Below are 22395 nucleotides of genomic sequence, written 5' to 3'. Positions count from 1 at the left end.
TGGCTTCTGCTTACTCTATCAATACTGGAACTTCACTGGAACTCCTCTTGGGTATCCTGTTGTTGCTGTGTCATGGAGAGCCTGTAGCCTTGGATCTGTAGAACCGGTCACTTTATGCACTCCAGCAGTTCATTGATGAGGTAGAAATTGGTGTGAGCCAACCCAAAGCCCTGGATCTGGGCCTGAGAGGTATCTGAGCTGGTCAGCCTACTGGCCTCTCCTCTCTCATGCCCTTGGTGACAGCTCACTTGCAACCCCTGCAACCAGAGCCAGCTCTAGCATGTGGCCCAGGTGAGGTACAAGGCCTGTTCTCTCTTGTGTGGCAGCCTGTGAGGAACAGGGATAGCTCTCCAGCTCTCAAGACCCAGGACCAGCACTCTTTCCCACCATAGGTGGCAAGGGACAAGGATTGGGGAAGGCATCTCTCTCATTTACATCACTAAGGGTCGGTGCTCTTTCCTCAGGGCTGGCTCACATGTACCCCCATCATCAGGGTCAGTTCTACTAGGCCAGTGCTTGTTGCAGGGCTAGCTCTCCTGCTCCCATGACCTCAGGGCCAGGTCTCCCCCCTGCTGCAGGTGGTGAGGGGCAAGCAGGAAGGAGCATATTCTCCCTTATAATGCCACCGCATAGAAAATGATTGGTAGGGCCTGCTCTCTCATGCTCCTATCCTCTGGTTGGCTTACTTGCAGCTCCCACAATGTGCAGGGCCCACTCTCGTGAGTACTGTGGCTGGCTAGGGGAAGGGTCAGCTCTCCAGCTCTCAAGACCCAGGACCAGCTCTCCCCTGATGCACAGATGAGAGGTGGTATCATTTGTGCTTTGCCCTTAGATATCAACAGCAGCAAGCCAAGACCAGGGATGTTCATCTGGCCTTTCGTGGTGACAGACTCCTGCTGCAACAGGACTATGAATCCATACGTGGGCCCCAGTGTCAGCACAGGCCAGGATCCCACTATGGTCCTATGTGGCATCACCGGCTGCTCACATCAGGCTGTTCCTCGCTACCCTCGACTCTCCAGGTCTGCCTCTTTTCACTGGGCCTATATCCTTCTGTTTATATTTCTCTTCCATTTCTCCACCAGTTACTTGTCTTCCTTAGTGGTGCCCAGGGTCTCTGGCTGTTTGGGCTCTGCTTTTTTGCTGCCATAACTGTACATTATGATGCATGTGCAAGGGTTATCTTGGGCATGGTCTCTCTGCCTCCAACCCCCCTACTGGCCTACATAACAACAGACTGGTGGTCATCTCGGGCTAGCCTGTATCTAGGTCCTGTGGTGCCAGTTTGGTGGTTATCTTGGGCTAGCCGCTTGCATGGCCCACCCCAGTAGTCCCTTGTGAAGGTCTTCTGTCTCAGACTCACTCCTACCCCAGGCCTGAGGTCCCAGGGAAGTTCTTCTATTTTCTGGCTTGCTCTACATCCTGGGAGCCCAACTGGGCCTGCTTGGGGCTAGACAGGTGGTCATCTCAGGCTAGCTCCTGACCTGGGCCTTCTGGGGCTGGACTTGTGGTCTCACTTTTTTTTTTTTTGAGAGTGTTAGGTTACTAATCATTCAGATGTTCATAGAACACTGAGCACAGACATAGTCTTTCTCCTCTCTATGCCACCTACTGAGGACACCCAAGTAACACAGCAGCCACACCTGCAATGCCTCTAAGGGCAGTGCCTGTTTGTTTTCTAATGAGAAAGCCATAGAGGTTATGGACTTGGGAGGTAAGGGAGATTTGGGAGGAGTTGAGGGAGATGATACACTAATCAAAATATTCTGTAGAAAAAAAACCTTTCAATGAAAGAAAAGAAAGATATGAAGAAAGACAAAAGCAAAATTTAATCATCAGTGTTCAGAGGGTCTCCACCTGCACATGGCTGGCAGACGGCCATGTCTACCACTCTGTAACTTTGGGGAGGTCTTTGTTACAGGTGTACCGGAGTTAACCATATCCATACATAGAACAAAGTCACAGAAGTTGCTTACAACCCAGAGAAAGTGTGGAATAAAGGTAGGAGCCAAGGCTAGGAATTCTGTTTTCATAGCATAGTCCACCAGATTCACCTTTATCTTATTTCTTGATAGTCATATCTATATATAGGAGGCTATAAACATCCCAAGTTCATATTGAATGCTCCCATGTAGAAAAACATTTATGAAAAATAAGTGCAAAGGGATCTATGTCTTTGAAAGGTAATAGTAATATTTATTTATTTAATGTGTGTATGCATATGTAAATTTGTGCACAGTGTACACATTGCCAGTGGAGGTCAGAGGACAGTGTCAGATCCCCTAGAACTGGACCCTCAGCTGATTGTATGCTGGGAAACAAACCTTGGTCTTCTTTAAGAGCAGAAAGTGCTCTTAACTGCTGGGCTATCTCCCTATCTCAGTAAGAGTTAAAAACAAACAAACAAACAAACAAACAACCCCCACAGAACTAATGACTCCATTTTATTTGTTTCTTATGCTAACCTTATTTTTTTAATATTTGCCATGACAGTATATTGCCTAAATATAATTATTTATAAACCAAATCTCCCCAGGATTTTTTTCAAAATTAAAAATTATAATAATTACATTAAAGTAAATTTATCAGGTGATTAAAATCTGCCTCCTCTTCTCAAGTTCCAGAAAGAAAACATAGAAACAAAAATCCTTGATCTGGGGACATAACTCAGCAGGCAGAATGCTTGCAGCACAAGTGTGAGGATGTAACTCCAAGGCTCCAGAATCTATGTAAAAGCTAGGTGTGTAGCATGAGTATCTATAGTCATAACTCTACAGTTAAGGAGGGAGGTAGCAACAGGAGCAGCCCTTGAAAGGTGGCAGGTCAGCTTGCTTGTCCTATGCAGCAGGAAGAAAACAAAGCCATCTTGTCTCAGAAAAGGTAGACGGTGAAGACTGACACACAGGGTTGTCTTTTGACATCCACATGTACCACGTTCACACCACCTGCACACAGTAAAAACCTCTACCTGAGAGGGCGCCAATGTATCCATCACAGAAAACAAGAACACAGAAATCTTCCCTTTCAGATGGACTGTTTTGTTACACACCTGTTTAATGCTACATTTGTCACTTAGCATTGCTTACACCAAATGCCTAACAACAGAAACCTAAGAAACAAAGAGTTTGTTTTGGTTCAGAGTTTAAGCTTTGATTGCTCATTGGTAAGGAACGGATTGATCAGGCAAGGCATGAAGCATTTGGTCCCATTCCTTCTATGCTCTGAAAGGAAGGAGAGATGTATGCTGATGCCCAGCAGACTTTCTCCTTGTATTCAGTCCTGGGCACCAGCCCACATGTAAGGTGGGGTGAGTTCTCCCAGATCAGTTAACCCAATCTAGGATCAAGAGATTTGTTTTTTCAGTGACTCCAGGCTCATTAAGTTGACAACCAATATTCAACCACCACAAATATCCTACGTTCTAGTTTTCATCTAGAAAATGGAACTATACCACTGTTGAGCATTGATTGCTCTTCTTGTCATTAAAGCCATCGATCCTGTTTCCTTGTCAGGCTGAGACTTTCTGCCATCATTGGCTGTGGTAACACAACACACCTGATGACCCATACACCAAAAGGAAAAAAAATCTCTATTTCCACGCATTTTATTGATAAAAGTATTAAGAATAATAATTTGTAGGGACTGGAAAGGTGGCTCAATGGTTAAGAGCACTTCTGGTACTGCAGAGAACCAAGGTTTGGTTCCCAGCATCTATGTCAGCTGCTCACAGCTGCTATGGCTTTAGCTTCTGGGGATCCCATGCCCTCTTCTGGCACCCACTGACATTGCATTTACATGCATAAACTTACACTCAGATACACACATATACGTGCAATTAAAAATAAAAGTAAAATCTTTAAGTAATAATGTGTATGCTAAAACTTTTCATTGAACTGTCATCTCTCCTAGAAAGGTAACTTTTTACGGCTCTAAAATGACATGTTTAAGAAGAAAGAAATCTAAAGAAGCTATTCAATTATATTTCTGTAACAATCATAACAATGTCACAATGCTGTGGTCACATGGACAAGGACTTGAAGGGCACTCCCATGAAGACATTCAAAACAAGTTCTGTCCTTATCTTTTGAGTTCTTAAGAGGGGTTGTGAATTCCTCATAAAAGCTTGATGTGATATGAATTGTTACTCCTGCCAATGTCTTTTAGAGAGTACGAAGCAGGCTTGGGAAAGCCCAAGATCCCTGTTAACATGTGGGGTTGAAACTACCGAATGGGCTTTTTTTTTTTTTTTTACTGTGTTTTCTATCAGTGGTGTTGAATGCTTTTACATAACTTTTAATATTTGCTAGTAGGAATGAAATACTGAACTGCTTCTCTCAGGAAATGAATATCCGGTTCATTCCAAATTCTGTGGTTAGAAATGTAAGATTTAACACCACGAGGCCATCTCTTCTTGCTGTTACTACTGTGGAAAATGTCTTTATGTCCCATATCTTGGATTTTGAGGTGATCTAGTCACCTCTTCCTGTATGTTTTCCCATGAATACTTATGACAGGAGCTGAAGATCTCTATTGATTCTTATTTGGGGACAGTGTATCTGCCTGAGCCACCCTTTGGACTGAAACTGTATGTGCCACGATTGGGCTGTGAATGCAGAGGCTTTGTACTGTCTTTGTTGGTTGGCTCCAGCCCCTTTAAGACTGCTAATACCAGCAAGCTCACTGAATCAGAGAGAAAAGACTTGAAGACTCACTTAAATGATTGACCTATTTCTGGGCTCTCTGTTGTTGCAAATTACAAGAATATACTGTGTGCATTTTCAGGTAATTTGACACTATTACCTTAAAACTCACTGGTTGCACCTCCCCCTGCCCTGCCTTGTTTAGATGGAATATCTGACCTTTTCCCTTGGCAGACTGCTTCTCTTTTCCAGGTAACTGGTGATGATTTTATACCCTGGATGATAATCAATATGTAGAAGCTGTCTTTATTGATTTGGATAAAACCACCAATTACGGCTATTTTGAGCAGAGCTCAATGGGATTAGATGTGATTACATGGCAGTGGAGTGTGAGCCTATCAGCACCCAGAGGCGGTTGTGCGGCTATTTAATATTTACAGAAGTAATGTAGATGAATGGTGACCCAGATCCTCCTATTCTGTGGATACTGTCTCCAACCCTCATGGAGCAAAAACCCTAAGTGAGACTACCTGGCTATACACACTCCAGATTGTCTGTGTTTAGAATTTAATGAGTCTGTCTCCAGGTTAGCAAACGTGGACTGGATCAAAGACAAGCAACCCCTATTGACCCAGTCTTTACTGTGCCATTTACCCAGAATGCAGCAGCAATGACATTTTCAAGAACATGTAGATTTCAGTCATATCTCTGAGAATGTCAGTTAGCAGGAAGAGAAAACAAAGTCAGAAGAGGTCCTCGGAGATAACAGCCTGATCAAAATCCCCATATATCCTGAAAATTACAGATTCACTGGCTATAGAATTCCCAGAGACTTCCCATCATCTGTTCGGAGAGACCTCTATACCCCAGCAACGAGGAGCATGGCACACTGCAGTGATGGGGAATATGGAAGACACCTCTATACTGCAGGGATGGGGAGTACGACATAGTCCAGGGATGGGGAGCATTGCAAATACATTTATATTTCAATGGTGGTGTGAATGGCAAACACCTCTATACTCCAGTGGTAGGGGATGGACTTTGGAGCTAGCCTGATACTTTTTATTGAAGTTGTTTCCTGCAGATTACCAAATCTTTCTATATTCTTTGTAAAACAGGAACATTAGGGAAATTCTTATAACTGCACTTGACCTCCATCATTAGCCTTCTATCTGCACTGAGAAAGCAACCCTAAGCACATAGCATTCCCTATTCTTTCTAGGTCTGTGTCTATGCCTACATGCCTTCACCTGTATTAGTTATATTAGTTAAGGGTTGTGATGGCCATGGCCCATGAAAGTTACTCTCTGACTGTGACTTGTTCCCCAAACAAATAGAAACACATTTCCTTTGTTTCTTTTCCTGTTGCTGTGATAAAATCCTCTGACAGAAACCACTTAAGGGCAAAGGGGTTTATTCTAGCTCATAGTTCAGAAGTATAGTCCATCGGGTCAGGGATGTCAGGGAGGCAGAAGAATGAAACACTTGGTCATGTTGCATCCATAGTCAAGAAGCAAGAAGGCACGCATGCCAAGGATCAGGCTACTTTCTGTTTATCAAGTTCAGGGCCTCTTCCTGGGGAAAGGTCCTGCCCACAATCAAGATAGGTCTTCCCACATCAATTAACATGATCAAGATAATCTCACACAGACATGCCCAGCTTCTGGATGATTCTAGATTCTACCACACTTGACAATAACACTAACTATCACACACATATTTCTTCAAGAACTTCAAGAATGACAAGCTAAGGTCCTAATAAGATCACCAACTTATTCATGGTATCATCATTCATGCATTCATTTATTAAAAATAACTTGTTGATCTTCCTCTATTTACTAAAAAGATATTGTTCTGAGTACTGAGGTAAAGTGCTGAGCAAAACTAATGACGAGCCTGATATGAAGACTCCTACATCTCTATGAAGATGGAGAAACACCAAGCTTATATAAACAAATAAATGGGACAAGATAGCCTGAATGTTGTGGAATTACAAAGCAGGATTGAATACCCCAAAATAATTAGATTGGAGACATTGGGAGAATGCTGATAATTTGATCAGATTGCCATCAAATGAAAAACTGGAAGCCAAGATGGGTCTGTCCATGTGGTGTTCTGGGGAGAGCTACAACTAAGTTAAGAGGTTGAAATAGGCTGGAATGACTATGGGCAATGAAAGCCAACCCAGAAAGTGAATTAAGCACAAAGGAAGAATCTTCTTCAGCATCTATGGTGTCATGGTTACCATGAACTCCTGTTTCAAGATAATGGATTGATTCAGGAGCAGTCATGACTTGACTCCTTATTCCAAGTCATTATCTCATATCCTTAGACCATCCTCTATACATAAAACTCAGAGCCCCTTTTCATCAGTGGATGGATTTCCAAAGGAAATCCTAGTCCTTCTCCATACCCATAAAACTATAAAAAACCTAATATCTCAGATTACATCAGGTATGCTGATTCACACATCTAGACATCTTGGCATGTATTGATTTCATGATGCCCAAAAGCAAACAAGGATGAACTACAGAATGCACTCTGAATTTACCAAAAGAAGAAAAAATCAGTCTTGTTAAGTTAAAAAGAAAGAAAGAGAAAGAAAGGGAAAGGAAGGAAGGAAGAAAAAAAGAAAGAAAGAAAGAAAGGAAGGAAGGAAGGAAGAAGGAAGGAAAGGGAGAGACAAGAAAAAAAATACTAGGAAATACTAATCTCGTTTGCTTTTGGAGAGCATTTCTTACAACAGTTGCAAGCTTTTTCAGATCCAAAGACAGAACAATCGGAAACTCCCGGTTGTGCCTTCTGACCCCATCATTTAAGGCTGAATGCTCTTCTCTGAGACACAGTGATGGTTGCTGTTGCATAATGGAGTTTTCTAGCATGCACTTAAGCCCTATTCACACAAAGTGGATCTCAGCTTGCAGCGACGGTAGAGTGAGAGGTTGTATGCTGTTGCTGATGAGAGAAAACTTACCTGCTACCCTTCTAACCATTCTGACACTGACCTGACATATGGGAGGCAGAAAGAAGATAGTAATGAGGGTGATGTTGGGTGAGCCAAGATGCATAAAGATCTGTAGCAATATAAATGCACACACTTTGCTTCTTACATATAAAACTGATATATGGATCACCTTTTGCACCACTTTTGAACATCCTGACAAGAGCAATTCAAAAGATAGCAAATGCATTAAGGTCAAGGGTCTTCAACTTCAGAAGAACGAGTGCAGCTATGGAGTAGGTCCCCAGGTCTGAAGCAGCTTTCTCTTTTTGTGGACATGTTCGTGTCCATCTCATCACCAAAGCAGGAAGCTCATCTGTTCTGCTTGGTTTTGTTCTCTCAGCTTTGGTTGTTTGACCATCAGATTATACAATCACTGAAACTCAACACACTCCAGCTCAACTCAGCTACTGAGACAGCAAAACATAGTGCTTTCAAAAACCTGCCAGTCTCCTGAGAGTTGAATTGTATAATGTCTGTAGCTTCCCAGCGCTTTCACCATCTCCAGGCTGACACAACTAGACTGATGGGCTCTCACTGGGTGATATTTATAGTTACTGAGAAAGAGAATAAATCCATCTGAGTCCTCTGTCTCTGCCCACTGCCTGATCCCTGGACAACTCTTCTCCACCCAAACAAGGCTTAGAGCCAGCACAAGGGTTGAAACCACCGTTCTTGCCCAAACTTACCAGCAATGTACCCTTCCCAAGCCGCCCAGTCTCTCTCCACATGTTTTCACATGTGTAAAATGCATGTTTGTAGAGCTGCTGAGAATTAGGAATAGTAAGGTGTGCAGCAAATAAAATACATAAAAGTTCCCATCACTGTCCTACCCAATCGTGTAATTCTTAGGTTACTAACTGAAATGGAATACAGACAGGGGATATTTTGGTTGATAATCCATCCTTTGTAGAAATCTCAGAAGATTCTCCCATGCAGAATAAACTCTCTGACATCCAAATCATCCTAAGGAATCAAATTACCTGGAGATACAATAAAACAAATTACAAATTAAGTTTTAAGCAGCATCATTGAGAGTTTGTAGGTTATCTTGGACTTTGGATGCCATTCATCTCAGCTGCAATCGCTAAGCTTTTGTTTTTTCCTGACTCTTGCCTGGTTGAGGAGAAGGTGTGATTTATACACTGACAGACAGACAGTCAGACAGAGAGACAGTCAAACACACACACACACACACACACACACACACACACACACACACACACACACACACACACACACTGTGCACATGATGCCCACTACCAACCTTAAACCACTCTGGAAAAGACTGCCTTCACTGTAGAGTGAACATAAATTCATTCAAACTGAGACACTTTTGACAGTAAAGGGGACACCATTAGTAATTACCCTGAAGCCAGGAGCATACATCAGAATCTCCCAGGCACGATGGTACTTACTGATGGCTGCCTTCTCACACTCCATTCAGAATCCTCTTAGAGCTGTATGCACACCCAATCACAGGGCCAGGTAGGAAGCCCCTCTCACTTGACCCACATTTTCCTTCTGTGCATCTCTCTGGGTATCACGTTGCGGTCCTCTGCTCTCCCCTCTGCTAGCAATTTCTGCTTCACGCCAGGATATCTGCTTGGCTATTTGAAGCTCATGCCTTTTCTGGATGAACTAATATGAGAATTTCAAAAGAGAAGAACATATAACAAGTTTCCTGAGATTCCTTTTGCTTTCATTTTGTTTCCAAATACCACTCTCCCTCTTTCCTTATCTATGCAAGAGTCATTTCCTCTTTTGCCTATGACCATTATTTCCAGCTAGCCTCTAATAACTTGCTTTATGATGTCCACTGTATGTTTACCTTACAGTCTCCAGGGAGGGAGGCAAGGTACACATATATCTCATTCTACAAGGTGGTGAGTATGAATACTATTCTCTTGCAACGAGCAAGAAAGTCAATTTGGACAGTAAAAAATGAAGAAAGAATTCATGGAGGTGGTGGGAATGGGCAAGACCTTTAAAGACATATTCACCGGGGATGGAAAAATCCTCTCATGAGATGTGAGTGTACAGGCAAAGGCCTGGGAAAAAGAGAGACAAGAACTATAGTGAGAATTATTGCAGCCCTGAGAGAAGTGAGGGTGTCGGACAAATTAGAACCAGACGACACAGAGCCTTGACGGCCACAGTCCTCCATCTTCTATGTGTTGAGTAGGTAATAAAGTGTCACTGGGACAACATAGACTAATCCAAGCAGAATCTCATAAAGATGGGAGTTTCATGTAGTAAGAGCTCAGAGTCAGTGAAGCAAAGGCTTTTCAATAGCCTGACCACATGTTTTGATTCTCTGCTGTCCGATTCTTCATTCCAGTTAGTAATCAAAGTAATGGGTTTCATCAATTCATATATGTAAATGTATGTGTATGTGTATATGTAAAATGTTCATGATGTCTATGTATATGTACACATATATGTATATATCATTGTACTCTGTTTTTATTTACTTCCCTCCCCTATTGACCTATATGCATCTTCTTGCCACCAACTGATTTTCATCCTTTCTCCTGGTTAGTCCTCATTTCTGCTTTCCTATTACCTCTCTCCCATTATGTTATTTCCCACCTTTAAGATCTTCTCCTCTCTTATAACCAGTTTTCTAGTTTCATGACTTAGGAGCATACACATATAAACACACACACACACACACACACACACACACACACACACACACAGAGAGAGAGAGAGAGAGAGAGAGAGAGAGAGAGAGAGAGGGAGGCAGAGGGGCAGACTCTTGATACTTTGGGTGTTCTTTTTTCTTCCATCCTTTTAACCCCTTAACCCTAGTCAGGAGAGACAAAAGGATAGAGGAAAAGGGGGCAACACTGTCTTTGGACAACCTCCTGCTGATTAGGAGGGTTGAGTTCCTTTAGGCAAGTTCGATCTTCCACTTTAGGATATCTAATTTCTTCTTGTTTCTTTGCACATGGCTACTTAACAAACCACAACCAACAGCAACCAACCAACAACCCACTTACCAGGGCTCTAGCATTTCTACCTTCTGAAAAGTCCTCAGAATTCCAAACATCACACAATCACAAAAACTATCTGCCACTGGCAAAATCACGCCCCTGCTAGAGCACAGGGCAAATCATACTCAGCTGCTGTGAACAATTTGAAGTATCCCACACCAGGGATTAAGACAAAAAAAAAATCTAGGCACCACACAGCAGAGAAACACATGGTATTTGTCTTTCTGACAAATTCACTTAACATAATTATTTTCAGTTTCCTGAAAATTTCATGATTTCATTTTTCTATGTCTGCACAAAATTTTGTTGTGTATGTGTAACACGTTTCCTTTATCTAGACATCTGATGATGGACATCTACATTAGTTTTGTTCCTTTTATTATTTTAACAGTGCAGTTATGGATACATATACTCAAGTATCTCTGTTTTTAATATATATAGAGGCTTCTAGATATACATATATACCCACCAAGAGTGGTGTGGTGGTTTGATTATGCTTGGCCCAAGGAGTGGTACTATTAGGAGGTATGGCCTTATTGGAGGAAGTGTGTCACTGTAGGTGTGGGCTTTAAGACCCTTGTCCTAACTGCTTGGAAGCCAATCTTCTCCTAGTGGCTTGCAGATGAAGATATAGAACTCTCTGGCAACTCTAGCACCATGCCAGCCTAGACGCTGCCATGCTCCCACCTTGATGATAATGAACAGAACGTCTGAAACTGTCAGCCAGCCCCAATTAAATGTTGTCTTTATGAGAGTTGCCTTGGTCATGGTGTCTGTTTACAGCTATGTAAACTCTAAGGTGGAAATTGGTGTCTGGGACTGAGGCATTGCTGGGATAGGCCTGACCATGCTTTGTTGGGAGGGGAATGGAATTTTGGGACTCTTAAAGCAGTGGAATGCTTTCAGTGGGGCTTAATGGACTATCCTTGTAGAAATATGGAAGACTTTGCTGCTGGGGGTAGTTTGAACTATGGAAGCCTGGCTCTAGAGGTTTTAGAGAAGAACTTTAATATGTAGCCCAGAGACTGTTTTTGTGATATTTTGGTAAAGAATGTGGCTGCATTTTGCCATTGTCCAAAGAGTCTGCCTGAGGCTAAGGGGAAGAGATGAATTGCTTTGACAAAGGAAGTCTCCAAACAACCTGGTATAAATTCTATTCTGTGGTGACTAAAGTCACTCTTATGAAGAGCATTTTAATGAAGAGTAGCAAGCATAGCAAACATAAAAAGAAAAAATACAAAAATGTATGGTTGAAGTATTAATAAAGGGGCACCAGGAAGTAGAATGGAGCTGAATCCTGTGTTCAAGGAGATAAGGAGATTAAGGAAGTAGTGATCTTAGGCCAAGATCTCACCTAGATAATCTTGTTGTTTGTACTTGCAATTGAACAAAGAATAGTTTGGGCTTTTTATCTGGAATGGACTACAATACAGAAGTGGAGGGACACCTGTGATCCAGATCTTGAGGCTGAAACATACAGGCTTTTGATCCAGATCTTAAGGAACAGTGGCCATGGAAAGCTTAGGCCCAGACCTGGTGGTACACACCTTTAATCCCAGAAAACGAAGGCAAACAGATCTCTAAGTTCAAGGCCAGCCTGAGACAGAACAAATTCTAGGTGAAGCAAAGCTTAAGTGCAGGTGGGGTGGTACTCACCTTTAACCTCAGCATTCAGGAGACAGAGCCATGCAGATCTCTGAGTTCAAAGTCAATTCCCAGAGTAAGTTACAGAATAGCCAAGCTTAGGCAGTGAAGAAAATCACTGGAAAACAGAAAACTGTTATTAGAATAACAGGGGCTGTGGAGTGGGGGATGGGTGGGAGTGGAAGTTGTCATGATCCAGCTGCAGCAAGCAGCAGAACGTGTTAACTTTGGCCATGTGGGCTCTGACTTTAGAGTCAAGAAGAGAAGGGACTATTGGGACAGTTGATGCTGGTTAGCTGGAGCTAAGAAATTAGAGGTGATTAAGAAGAGACCAGCATCACTGAGGTGAAATCTCCTGGGAAGTATTTTCTGAGAGCACAAAGAAGCTGTGTTCCAGAGATAGCCAAGGTTGTACCTCATGCTGCAGCTGGACTTGGATTTGTGTAAGAGTCACCCAGGCGGTACTGGTTTTGAAGATATGAAGAGATCATGGAAAGCAGCTGAGGCTTGGCACTGTGAGAGACCATGGAAGATGCAGCCTCGGTTCCAGTTGAAGGCCCAGGACTGAAGGAGTCATTGAAAGGATTTGAGGTTTGGCACCATAAAGAGAGTCTATGACAGGCTATTGGTGAAGCCTAGTTGCAGTAGAGGACCCCAGTGTATTGGAGATGTCAGTAGCATGAGATAGATGATCACCAAGAATAGCAGCAGCAGTGAAGTGAGTCAACCTGAGCTTGGAGTGCTACAAAAGGTAGAGCTGGACAAGTGGTGCAAGCCCCTTGGAGGATCCTAGAAGATTATGTGTGAATCCCAGACATTGGAACAAGAAGGTGAAGTTGCCTTGGAGACTCCAAAATACTCAAGATGCCAGAGCTGTGGGATATCTGCTGAGGAACACTACTAACAGGGAGTGGAAACAACCCAGGAGAAAGAACTTTATTGCAGTTAACTAGGATGAAAAAGATGTTGGCCATCTGAAGACCATTTTGACATCAGACACAGAGATGGAGAGTTTGGAGTTTGCCCAGCTGGTTTCCTGTCTTGGTTTGGGGATTAAAGCTAATTGATTGGATGAATCTCAGAAGAGATTTTTCAACTTTGAACTTTTAACATTGTTGAGACTGCTATAGATTATGGGGACTTCTGGAGTTGTACTAAATGTATTTCGCATTATGCTATGTTTAGGTGTGTCCCCCACAGACTTGCCAGAGGGTGAAATGTGGTTGTTTAAATATGTTTGGTTCAGGGAGTGGCACTATTAGGATGTATGGCCCTGTTGGAGTAGGTAAAGCCTTGGAGGAAGTATGTCATTGTAGGTGTGGGCTTTCAGACCTTTGTCCTAGCTGCCTGGAAGCCAGTCTTTTCTAACAGACTTCAGATGAAGATGTGGACCTCTCAGCAACTCCTGCACCATGCCTGCCTGCATGCTGCCATGCTTCTACCTTGATGACAATGGACAGAACCTCTGAGCCTGTAAGCCAGCCATTTAAGGACTTAAATCTTGTCCTTATAAGTGTTTTCTTGATCATGGTGTCTCTTCACAGCAATGCAAACCCTAAGTTATACAAGTGATAATGCTGGGTCATATGGTAGTTCTATTTGCATGCTCATTTTGTTTTTTGCAACTCTCATTTATTTATGTGTGCCCAATGCCAGACAATCAAGTCATGACCCACTAACACCATATTTAAGTTCTTCTTTTTTGTATAGCATCTAGCAGAATGGTTTGCCACCTGTGGGTCATGACCCCTTCAGGGGTTGAATGACCCAGTTACAAGGGTCTCCTAATACCATTGGAAAACATATATATTTACATTATGATTGATGATAATAGAAAAGTACAGCTATGAAGTAGCAACAAAAATAATTTTGTGGTTCGGAGTCACTAAAACCTTGGAACTGTGTTAAAGGGTCATAGCATTAGGAACAGGGAGAACCACTGGTCTAACAGTACATGTCATGTAGTTAGCACTTAATATGTATCTGTGGAAGGAAAAAGTATCTTCAGATGCTGAATGATTTTAGCAACAAGGAATCCATAGGACCAATGCTGGTAAGGTGAAGCCTTGCTCAAGGCAAGGCTCTGGGTGTTTCACATGCATCAGTGAATTCAGCCCATACAATAACCTCATAGTGAGCACACTGCTACCCCAACTTACGCAGTGCTATCCCGATGGATGAGCTAGACAGACTGCTCTTTGTATCTCTTTTTGTCAGGGAAGAGGAGTCATGTAGAGGGCACTGAGAGACTCCACGAAGGGTCACTGGGTAAGGAAGTAAAGGCAGAAAAGTGGCTAGGGAAGATGTAGGGAAGCCCAAATTAAAAAATGGTGCCTTGCACTGAGAACATGGCATCTCTTAAGACTTCACAGTAGGCTAGACTACAAATTTAAATGTCAGCTTCAGGGCCTCAGTCCCTGCCTACTCATTTATCTCATCTTGTAGGTTATCTACGGATTTCTGAACTCCCTCACTTAGGACACTCTGACCACATCTGGAGCAGCCAGAGGCTGTGACACTTTTTCAGTGAAGGTTCATCAAGATGGCCCAGAAAGGATGAACCGTTCTCCTCCCGCCTCTGTGATAAGAAAGAGAAATCAGGCCGAGGTGGGCTGTGAGACTCCATGAAGGGTCTCTGTAAGGAAATAAAAAAGAAATGGCGTTAAGAAGATGGAGAGGAATGGAGCCCACCCTGCACCGGGCAGGAGGTAAAAAGTTGCAGTTCACATCCCTTCCTCATTCTCCTTCAATTTGGGAGAAAGCAGTCTCAGAGAAGGTAAGGAAGTTTCCCAAGGTCACAACACTGAGAAGTATCGAGACAAGTTTCTTTGAGTTCCTCCCATCTGATCCTTTGCCTCAGTGGTGTTGTGCAGGCAATGGGCAGGACCTAGGCGGAGGGAAGTGACTTTACCAGCTGTGGAGAAGGAAGATACTTGGAAAGAACACTCTATGAATCCACATTCTGGTTTTGTGGGAAAGAGTTGTTCTATGTTTTGTTTGTTTTCATTTAGTATGAAAATCAAATTCTCCACCTATTTTAGCAAAATGACAGTTATTCTTTATTAGAAGGAAACCCATGATATCAAACCACTGTCATAACAACAACAAAACCTAATAAAGTATGAATCGTCCCCCTCCCTACCCCAGTGTATAAATTAATAAAAGCTTCAGATATCTCTACTGGGGGATGCTGGGGGTTGAATTGTCATGCTCTGGTCTGATGACCTCTATCTGGAGCATCACCTGACACTTCCAGTAAGTACACAATCAAAAATAAAACTCAGAAGTTGCATGGTATGCATCAAAAGCAAGCACTGGGCTGAATGACAGTTTAATTGGTCAGTGATTCTCTTGATGTCCATGTTTTACAAGAAAATAGGATTTGATTGTTTTTATTATTATTTAAATTTCAAAATAAGAAGCAGAAAGGAAATCTCAAAGGCCTAATGGTACATCAGATCTGAAGTTTCTCCCAACCCTTTAATTGGATGAAAAACAATAAAAGTCTCTTTTAAGAACTCTTTAAGAAAGGTTCCCAGGGAGCTGACCCTATAGGAGATACAAGCAGCATAGCACAAGATATACAGCAATCTGTCCAGGACTGAAGCTCAGTATGGGGTATGTCCAGCTCAGCATGTACCAAGTCCCAGGTTCGATCCCCATCACCACATAAACTAAGGATAGTGGAGAAATGTAACCTGAGTATTGAGGAGGTAGACATAGGAAGAACAGGAAATGCAAGTTAAGCTGTGTAGCAAATCTGAGTCTTGCCTGGGCAACATGAGACCCTGTGAGACAGGGAAAGAGCACATTAAGCAAGCAACCTTACTGCAGTAAGAAAGAACTGTAAGCCAGCAAGCCTTCATGATAGATCTTACCCCATGTTCTGGCTTCAGACATAGAGAATACATTTGAACCACTCAATTCCTATCTAACTATAACCAATAAAGTCTGCCAAGACTATTGCTAGGCTGCTTCTGAGTCAGAGGGTGAAGCCCTGAGACGGGTTTGAGGAGGCTATTCATTTATTCATCAAAAATGTGTGGGGATCCTATGTGTCATGCTCAGGGGATACAGAGATTAATACATAGACATTTGAGTATCCCTCCGGAAGCTTATAGACTAATGAGGAAGATAGAAAATTAAAGGAAATGAAGTTGAACAGATTGTCTCAGTCTGCACAGCAAAGACAGTCAGAACTGATCGGTCTTTATAGAACTGACTAGTGTTCAGAAGGGATATGCCATAGAAGGGTGTCCCCTGTGTGCCAAAGAGCAGACCTAACCTTTACACACAGAGACGATACCAACACCAGTGGCTTCCTCGGTTCTTCAGGTGACAATAAAAACAGAAGGAAATTTGAAATGTGAAATACGTGGTATAGATGAACGTCATTTGTGTCCCTTTCCTCTGGGAATTGCATTCTAAGGCTGGACTGACAGACTCACAGCAGGACAGTGCAGAAATGACGCCCCACAATAATTTTTGAGGTAGGGAAGATGAGGGCAGAAGATCTGAATTCGAACTCTGTTACCACTAGTTGTTGGACAAATAACTTTGGGTGTGACCAACCCTCTTCAGGCATGTTTCCTTATCTGGGGCTTATGACAAACAGTATCTGTATCCCACGAGAATAAAAGAGTTAGCACAAGGTAGTCCCACACCCGCGGATCCCGGCCCGCAGCAGCTCTCTGCTCCCAGACCCCGTGAGAGAGAGACCCAACCGCCTGGTCATGTGGGCACTCCTGAGGCTGCAGAGCAGAAGAGACCACCAACACTGCTCACCCCTGCCCACATCCCTGGCCCAAGAGGAAACTGTATAAGGCCTCTGGGCTCCCGTGGGGGAGGGTCCAGGTGTGGCAGGACCCCTGCCTGAGACACTGCCGGAACCTGAAGGAAACAGACCTGATAAACAGTTCTCTGCACCCAAATCCCGTGGGAGGGAGAGCTAAACCTTCAGAGAGGCAGACAAGGCAGGGAAACCAGAAGAGACTGCTCTCTGCACACACATCTCAGACCCCAGAGGAAAAAGCCAAAGACCATCTGGAACCCTGGTGCACTGAAGCTCCCGGAAGGGGCGGCACAGGTCTTCCTGGTTGCTGCCGCTGCAGAGAGCCCGTGGGCAGCACCCCACGAGTGAACTTGAGCCTCGGGACCACAGGTAAGACCAAATTTTCTGCTGCAAGAAAGCTGCCTGGTGAACTCAAGACACAGGCCCACAGGAACAGCTGAAGACCTGTAGAGAGGAAAAACTACACGCCCGAAAGCAGAACACTCTGTCCCCATAACTGACTGAAAGAGAGGAAAACAGGTCTACAGCACTCCTGACACACAGGCTTATAGGACAGACTAGCCACTGTCAGAAATAGCAGAACAAAGTAACACTAGAGATAATCTGATGGCGAGAGGCAAGCGCAGGAACCCAAGCAACAGAAACCAAGACTACATGGCACCATCGGAGCCCAATTCTCCCATCAAAACAAACATGGAATATCCAAACACACCAGAAAAGCAAGATCTAGTTTCAAAATCATTTTTGATCATGATGCTGGAGGACTTCAAGAAAGACGTGAAGAACTCCCTTAGAGAACAAGTAGAAGCCTATAGAGAGGAATCGCAAAAATGCCTGAAAGAATTCCATGAAAACATAAATAAACAAGTAGAAGCCCATAGAGAGGAGACACAAAAATCCCTGAAAGAATTCCAGGAAAACACAATCAAACAGTTGAAGGAATTAAAAATGGAAATAGAAGCAATCAAGAAAGAACACATGGAAACAACCCTGGATATAGAAAACCAAAAGAAGAGACAAGGAGCTGTAGATACAAGCTTCACCAACAGAATACAAGAGATGGAAGAGAGAATCTCAGGAGCAGAAGGTTCCATAGAAATCATTGACTCAAGTGTCAAAGATAATGTAAAGCGGAAAAAGCTACTGGTCCAAAACATACAGGAAATCCAGGACTCAATGAGAAGATCAAACCTAAGGATAATAGGTATAGAAGAGAGTGAAGACTCCCAGCTCAAAGGACCAGTAAATATCTTCAAAAAAATCATAGGAGAAAACTTCCCTAACCTAAAAAAAGAGATACCCATAGACATACAAGAAGCCTACAGAACTCCAAATAGATTGGACCAGAAAAGAAACACCTCCCGTCACATAATTGTCAAAACACCAAACGCACAAAATAAAGAAAGAATATTAAAAGCAGTAAGGGAAAAAGGTCAAGTAACATATAAAGGCAGACCTATCAGAATCACACCAGACTTTTCGCCAGAAACTATGAAGGCCAGAAGATCCTGGACTGATGTCATACAGACCCTAAGAGAACACAAATGCCAGCCCAGGTTACTGTATCCAGCAAAACTCTCAATTAACATTGATGGAGAAACCAAGATATTCCATGACAAAACCAAATTTACACCATATCTTTCTACAAATCCAGCACTACAAAGGATAATAAATGGTAAAGCCCAACATAAGTAGGCAAGCTATACCCTAGAAGAAGCAAGAAACTAATCGTCTTGGCAACAAAACAAAGAGAATGAAAGCACACAAACATAACCTCACATCCAAATATGAATATAACAGGAAGCAATAATAACTATTCCTTAATATCTCTCAATATCAATGGCCTCAACTCCCCAATAAAAAGACATAGATTAACAAACTGGATACGCAACGAGGACCCTGCATTCTGCTGCCTACAGGAAACACACCTCAGAGACAAAGACAGACACTACCTCAGAGTGAAAGGCTGGAAAACAATTTTCCAAGCAAATGGTCAGAAGAAGCAAGCTGGAGTAGCCATTCTAATATCAAATAAAATCAATTTCCAACTAAAAGTCATCAAAAAAGATGAGGAAGGACACTTCATATTCATCAAAGGAAAAATCCACCAAGATGAACTCTCAATCCTAAATATCTATGCCCCAAATACAAGGGCACCTACATCCGTAAAAGAAATCTTACTAAAGCTCAAAACACACATTGCACCTCACACAATAATAGTGGGAGATTTCAACACCCCACTCTCATCAATGGACAGATCATGGAAACAGAAATTAAACAGTGATGTCGACAGACTAAGAGAAGTCATGCGCCAAATGGACTTAACGGATATTTATAGAACATTCTATCCTAAAGCAAAAGGATATACCTTCTTCTCAGCTCCTCATGGTACTTTCTCCAAAATTGACCATATAATTGGTCAAAAAAACGGGCCTCAACAGGTACAGAAAGATAGAAATAATCCCATGCGTGCTATCGGACCACCACGGCCTAAAACTGTTCTTCAATAACAATAAGGGAAGAATGCCCACATATACGTGGAAATTGAACAATGCTCTACTCAATGATAACCTGGTCAAGGAAGAAATAAAGAAAGAAATTAAAAACTTTTTAGAATTTAATGAAAATGAAGGTACAACATACCCAAACTTATGGGACACAATGAAAGCTGTGCTAAGAGGAAAACTCATAGCGCTGAGTGCCTGCAGAAAGAAACAGGAAAGAGCATATGTCAGCAGCTTGACAGCACACCTAAAAGCTCTAGAACAAAAAGAAGCAAATACACCCAGGAGGAGTAGAAGGCAGGAAATAATCAAACTCAGAGCTGAAATCAGCCAAGTAGAAACAAAAAGGACCATAGAAAGAATCAACAGAACCAAAAGTTGGTTCTTTGAGAAAATCAACAAGATAGATAAACCCTTAGCCAGACTAACGAGAGGACACAGAGAGTGCGTCCAAATTAACAAAATCAGAAATGAAAAGGGAGACATAACTACAGATTCAGAGGAAATTCAAAAAATCATCAGATCTTACTATAAAAACCTATATTCAACAAAACTTGAAAATCTTCAGGAAATGGACAATTTCCTAGACAGATACCAGGTACCGAAGTTAAATCAGGAACAGATAAACCAGTTAAACAACCCCATAACTCCTAAGGAAATAGAAGCAGTCATTAAAGGTCTCCCAACCGAAAAGAGCCCAGGTCTAGACGGGTTTAGTGCAGAATTCTATCAAACCTTCATAGAAGACCTCATACCAATATTATCCAAACTATTCCACAAAATTGAAACAGATGGAGCACTACCGAATTCCTTCTACGAAGCCACAATTACTCTTATACCTAAACCACACAAAGACACAACAAAGAAAGAGAACTTCAGACCAATTTCCCTTATGAATATCGACGCAAAAATACTCAATAAAATTCTGGCAAACCGAATTCAAGAGCACATCAAAACAATCATCCACCATGATCAAGTAGGCTTCATCCCAGGCATGCAGGGATGGTTTAATATACGGAAAACCATCAACGTGATCCATTATATAAACAAACTGAAAGAACAGAACCACATGATCATTTCATTAGATGCTGAGAAAGCATTTGACAAAATTCAACACCCCTTCATGATAAAAGTCCTGGAAAGAATAGGAATTCAAGGCCCATACCTGAACATAGTAAAAGCCATATACAGCAAACCAGTTGCTAACATTAAACTAAATGGAGAGAAACTTGAAGCAATCCCACTAAAATCAGGGACTAGACAAGGCTTCCCACCCTCTCCCTACTTATTCAATATAGTTCTTGAAGTTCTAGCCAGAGCAATCAGACAACAAAAGGAGATCAAGGGGATACAGATCGGAAAAGAAGAGGTCAAAATATCACTATTTGCAGATGACATGATAGTATATTTAAGTGATCCCAAAAGTTCCACCAGAGAACTAATAAAGCTGATAAACAACTTCAGTAAAGTGGCTGGGTATAAAATTAACTCAAATAAATCAGTTGCCTTCCTCTATACAAAAGAGAAACAAGCCGAGAAAGAAATTAGGGAAACGACACCCTTCATAATAGACCCAAATAATATAAAGTACCTCGGTGTGACTTTAACCAAGCAAGTAAAAGATCTGTACAATAAGAACTTCAAGACAGTGAGGAAAGACATTGAAGAAGACCTCAGAAGATGGAAAGATCTCCCATGCTCATGGATTGGCAGGATTAATATAGTAAAAATGGCCATTTTACCAAAAGCAATCTACAGATTCAATGCAATCCCCATCAAAATACCAATCCAATTCTTCAAAGAGTTAGACAGAACAATTTGCAAATTCATCTGGAATAACAAAAAACCCAGGATAGCTAAAGCTATCCTCAACAATAAAAGGACTTCAGGGGGAATCACTATCCCTGAACTCAAGCAGTATTACAGAGCAATAGTGATAAAAACTGCATGGTATTGGTACAGAGACAGACAGATAGACCAATGGAATAGAATTGAATGAACCCACACACCTATGGTCACTTGATTTTTGACAAAGGAGCCAAAACCATCCAATGGAAAAAAGATAGCATTTTCAGCAAATGGTGCTGGTTCAACTGGAGGGCAACATGTAGAAGAATGCAGATCGATCCATCCTTATCACCCTGTACAAAGCTTAAGTCCAAGTGGATCAAGGACCTCCACATCAAACCAGACACACTCAAACTAATAGAAGAAAAACTAGGGAAGCATCTGGAACACATGGGCACTGGAAAAAATTTCCTGAACAAAACACCAATGGCTTATGCTCTAAGATCAAGAATCGACAAATGGGATCTCATAAAACTGCAAAGCTTCTGTAAGTCAAAGGACACTGTGGTTAGGACAAAACGGCAACCAACAGATTGGGAAAAGATCTTTACCAATCCTACAACAGATAGAGGCCTTATATCCAAAATATACAAAGAACTCAAGAAGTTAGACCGCAGGGAAACAAATAACCCTATTAAAAATGGGGTTCAGAGCTAAACAAAGAATTCACAGCTGAGGAATGCCGAATGGCTGAGAAACACCTAAAGAAATGTTCAACATCTTTAGTCATAAGGGAAATGCAAATCAAAACAACCCTGAGATTTCACCTCACACCAGTGAGAATGGCTAAGATCAAAAACTCAGGTGACAGCAGATGCTGGCGAGGATGTGGAGAAAGAGGAACACTCCTCCATTGTTGGTGGGATTGCAGACTGGTAAAACCATTCTGGAAATCAGTCTGGAGGTTCCTCAGAAAATTGGACATTGAACTGCCTGAGGATCCAGCTTTACCTCTCTTGGGCATATA

At 42.2% G+C, this 22395-nt stretch overlaps 1 non-coding gene across 1 annotated transcript; it reads right to left on the bottom strand.

Moving 5' to 3' along the window:
- Positions 1-1533: 1533 nt before the first annotated feature.
- LOC120103303 (small nucleolar RNA SNORA17) lies at positions 1534-1665 on the bottom strand. The gene has a single exon (XR_015621590.1). It is a non-coding gene; the product is annotated as a small nucleolar RNA SNORA17 (small nucleolar RNA).
- Positions 1666-22395: the final 20730 nt, after the last annotated feature.

Source organism: Rattus norvegicus, chromosome 5 (assembly GCF_021556685.1).
Source record: "Rattus norvegicus strain SHRSP/BbbUtx chromosome 5, alternate assembly SHRSP_T2T, whole genome shotgun sequence".
Lineage (NCBI taxonomy): Eukaryota > Metazoa > Chordata > Mammalia > Rodentia > Muridae > Rattus > Rattus norvegicus.
This window is presented reverse-complemented; position numbering and strand designations above follow the sequence as displayed.